Below are 4,761 nucleotides of genomic sequence, written 5' to 3'. Positions count from 1 at the left end.
GGTTGCCCCTCAATGACTGGTATGTCGCTCCTTCTCTTATTTATCGATGTTCTTCTCCCCAGAAACTTCTTTCTCACTTTTTACAGTCACTACTTTCTCACTCGTTCTAATTACTTCTTCATGCAGACACATGTGCGAGTTCCCGGCCAGATCGCCGTCTACCGGAACGACTCTTTGCAACAAACCGATTCCCGACGAAACGGTTAAACGTATATTCCAAACCCGACATACTCTGTTTAGTCAGGAATGTCTCTTCGATATCCCTGCTCGCCAGTCTCCTGTCTCGCACAAACTTCTCCACAGCCTGACAGTCACCCACAAGCTCTGCGCCAATACAAGATGCTGACATGCCTGACTATTCTCTTCCAGACTATCCTACGCAGGTGAGCCCGTGATTTAAATACTCTCAACCCGTGTTTTCAGATTCGTTGCTTGCCGTGCACCTAAAACACAAAACCCCTGAGCAGGCAACCACAGGCAACCAACCACAAGCAGCTAACCACACGAATATAAACTCCATCGACGAGTTCAACCCTCAAACAAAGACAATACAGGTACACATCTTCTACTCATCCTACTCGTGCTTCCCACGTCATAATAGTGAAAAACCATCTGCAATTAGATTGCTTCAAATTGTAACTCACCCAACAACACACTGTTGCAGGAAAACACAGGCAACCAACCAAAAGCAGCTGACCACACGACTATAAACGCCATCAACGAGCTCAGCCCTCAAACAAAGACAATACAAGTACACATCGTCTTACTTATGCTTCCCACGCCATAATAGTGCGAAACCATCTGCAATTAGAGTGCCGCAAATGAAACTAACCCACCTACACACCATTGCAGGAAACCACGTCTGTCCACCCATGCATTGATGACCACAACCCTGCTTTACCGCTTAAAGCATCGTTGTACTGCTTTTAACGAGAGCTGTCCGATTCTTTCCTAAAATATATTCATCTAACGGCTCACAAATAATACCTCTGTTTCATGTACTACCATTTTTGACCATTTAATTGCAACCAGCCCATGTAACGACAATCTTAAAGGAAGTTTCTTAGCTCCTTTAGACTTAACCAAGGTTAGAAAGCTTGTCCACTAGAAGAGCTTTTTGGGGAGTGAAATAGTTAAAGTAAGGGAAAAAGTACACCTCATTCCCAAAGTATGTGGACATGCAAGAAACAATAGAAAAGTACCCTAAAACGTAAATAGCTCCTTAAATATCTATCTATATATATATAAACACCAGTTTGTTCTCTTCTCGTTAAGCCACATAGGCATCCACCTAGATAAGTCACTCTTTATGGCAGCACATGTGTCGAGTTTTGTCGAAACTCATCGTTTCAATATAAAAAGAAAATGCGACGTAGATCTTCTTTCATATCTTCTAAAATCCTAAGAACATGATTATTGGGGTTCTTAGGATGGGGTTCTTAGCGGAATATAAGAACCCATCTCTTAACTTTTAACTAAAAAAGCTAAGAACCGGTTCTTAAATAAGAGTTTTAAGAGTCGGTTCTTAACCTTTTTAGTTAAAAGTTAAGAGCGGGTGTTGGGGTCAAAAACGGTTACGACGAAGTTAACATTCAAAACGTCCGAAGAAGAAAACGAAAAACCTTCTTAGACAAATACTTTTTCGAAATAGATTCTTCCTTACGAAAAGCTTTGCGGAGGAAAGCTGAGACATCGGACAAGAGCTCGAAAAGGGTCGCTACGTAGCGACCGAGCACGAGCGTTCGTTCCACTCGGTCGCTACGTAGCGACCGAGTAGCGACCGAGCTCTTCCGAAACATCGAGACGACAATTAGTCCATGCATTCCCGTATACCCTTCGATGCTATCTCCCGAAGATCGTAGCGAACCCATTTCGTGTTTCCCACTATTCTAATTCATCGATCAAACTTTACGGTAAAAACTGCAAGAAGTTTGTTCTTTATCGAAAGAAGCCGTAATAAATGCTTCGAGTCAAAAGACAGCCCAAAGGGACCTAAGACACGACTCGAGGCCCAGCTTACGATTTCTTAACTGATAGCCCGTAAGCCGCACGATGGTTTACGCTTGGCTCGCAAGGAAAGATAAATGTCAAGTTTCTGCGGATAATTACGAAATTTTGAAGATAATTACGAAGATCGGAAAAAATGGAATATCTCCATTTTTAAGCTATGACGGCTTAAGGGCAGAAGAAGAAAAGCGCAAACCGACCTAAGAGCCAGTATATAAGGAGTCTAAGGCGAGAAGCAAAGGAAGGACTTTTTCAGAGCAAACTTAGCATTTAGAGCAATTAGGCATATTTCCATTTTTGTTATTCGAGCTGCGACTCAACTAGGTTATTGCCGTCTTAGGGTTTTAGAACTAGGAATCTCACCGACAGCTCTCGTAGCCAGGCTCTTACCTTGTTGTAACGCTCAAACGCGAATTCGGAATAAGATCTACTTTGCTCTCTTTTCGATTTCTTATACTTTATCGTTGTCATTATTGTGTTCTGATTGTTTGGCGTGTGGTATTAGCAGATATCCGGGATCACTGGGTAATTAGGGTTTACCTAGTTTCCTTATTTTAACAAAACTCGACAGTGTGAATTTCGGTTCCCACAGTTTGGCGCTAGAAGGAAGGGACCCTACGGATCAATCTAACCCGCAAAAGCCACTCAACGATCAGGAACGATATGCAAGACTCGACGTGCGCAAACGTCATCTCGTTCAAAGGGGGGGGGGGAGCAACGGTCGATCGAGCCAAACCTCGAAACGATCATCTTGTTATCGAGCTGACGATCCGAGACGTCGATGTCGCTAGGGTGTTAATCGACACCGGAAGTTCGACAGATATCATCTTCAAAGATACTCTCGAGAAAATGGGGATCGATCAATCTGAAATCACGAAATACCCCAACCCACTACTGGGACTTTCGGGAGAAACAACCATGGCCTACGGGTCGATTAATCTCGCAGTCAAAGCCGGAACCGTGACAAGAGTCACAGAGTTTATAGTCGTTGACCCTCCCGCATATTACAACGTTATCATGGGAACGCCATGGTTGAACACCATGCGAGCCATCCCATCAACGTACCATCTTTGCCTCAAGTTTCCAACCCCTAACGGAGTCGAGGTAATTTGGGGAAACCCGAGAGTATCACATGTGTGTTACGCCGCAGAACAAAAACGAAAAAGAGCAGACCTCGAGACCACTCCTAGAAAAGCGGAGAAAAAGGTCTCCAACGAGGATTCACGAAATCAAGATTCGGCGCAACTCTTCTGGCAGTCTCGTAACATCGCGGCCCTGGAGGAGAAACGCGAACCAACTTGTGAACCTGTGGTAACAGTCTGTCTTGACGAAGCATCTACGGAACGATGCTCAAGATCTAGCGGAACTATTCTGGCAGTCTCGTAACATCGCGGCCCTGGAGGAGAAACGCGAACCAACTTGCGAACCTGTGGTAACAGTCTGTCTCGACAAAGCATCTCCGGAACGATGCGTCGAGATCGGAGCCAATCTCCGCGAGCCTTTGAGGACAGAGCTCATAACCTGTCAAAAAAAGAACCTCAATACTTTCGCATGGGCCGCAAAAGATATGCCAGGGATCGACATTAACATAACTTGTCACGAATTGAATATCGATCCGACCTTCAAACCCGTCAAACAAAAAAGGCGGAAGCTAGGACCCGAACGGGCTTCCGCGGTAAACGACGAGGTCGAAAAATTGCTTAAAGTCGGGTCATAACAGAAGTAAGGTATCCAGACTGGCTCGCTAACCCTGTAGTAGTTAAAAAGAGAAACGAGAAATGGCGAGTTTGCGTGGATTTTACCGACCTAAACAAGGCCTGTCCAAAAGATAGTTTCCCTCTGCCACATATCGACCGATTAGTAGAAGCAACAGCGGGTAACAAACTTCTGTCTTTCATGGACGCCTTCTCAGGTTACAATCAAATTATGATGAACCCTGACGATCGCGAGAAGACTGCGTTCATTACCGATCGCGGAACCTATTTCTACAGGGTAATGCCCTTCGGCCTCAAAAATGCTGGCGCAACTTGCCATTGACTCGTGAACCGTATGTTCTCCAAACAACTCGGTAAAACGATGGAGGTTTATATCGACGACATGCTCGTTAAATCCCTCCAAGCAAAAGATCACGTTTCACATCTCGAGGAATGTTTCGCACAACTAAATTCCCATAACATGAAGCTCAACCCGACAAAATGCAAGTTTGCCGTAGCATCAGAGGAATTCCTCGGCTACCTAGTCACATTCCGCGGCATCGAAGCTAATCCAAAACAGATCAACGCGCTGATCGAGATGGCTTCACCGAAGAATAAGCGGGAGGTCCAAAGGCTGACCAGTAGGGTCGCGGCACTTAATCGATTTATTTCACGATCAACGGACAAGTGCCTACCCTTCTACGATGTCTTATGGGGAAATAAAAAATTCGAGGGGACGGAAGAATGCGAAAACGCTTTCCAACAGCTGAAGCGGTATTTAGCTTCCCCTCCAGTCCTCGCAAAACCCATGGAGGGGGAACCTTTGTTCTTGTACGTCGCTGTATCGGCAACAGCTGTGAGCGGCGTGCTGATCAGGGAGGAACCCGGTGAACAAAAACCTATTTTCTATATAGGCAAAACTTTGTCGGATGCCGAATCTAGGTACCCGCTAATGGAAAAATTAGCATGCGCCGTCGTAACATTGACCCGAAAACTAAGACCATATTTCCAATCCCACACGATCGTCGTCCTCACAACCTTTCCCCTACGGACGATTCTG

The 4,761-nt window shown here is 45.2% G+C and overlaps 1 pseudogene; it reads left to right on the top strand.

Annotated features, from left to right (window-relative positions):
* Positions 1 to 347: 347 nt before the first annotated feature.
* LOC106315034 lies at positions 348 to 4,485 on the top strand (annotated as a pseudogene).
* Positions 4,486 to 4,761: the final 276 nt, after the last annotated feature.

Source organism: Brassica oleracea, chromosome C9, assembly GCF_000695525.1.
Source record: "Brassica oleracea var. oleracea cultivar TO1000 chromosome C9, BOL, whole genome shotgun sequence".
Taxonomy (NCBI): domain Eukaryota; kingdom Viridiplantae; phylum Streptophyta; class Magnoliopsida; order Brassicales; family Brassicaceae; genus Brassica; species Brassica oleracea.
Note: the sequence above shows the minus strand (reverse complement) of the source record. Positions and strands in the feature narration are given on the sequence as shown.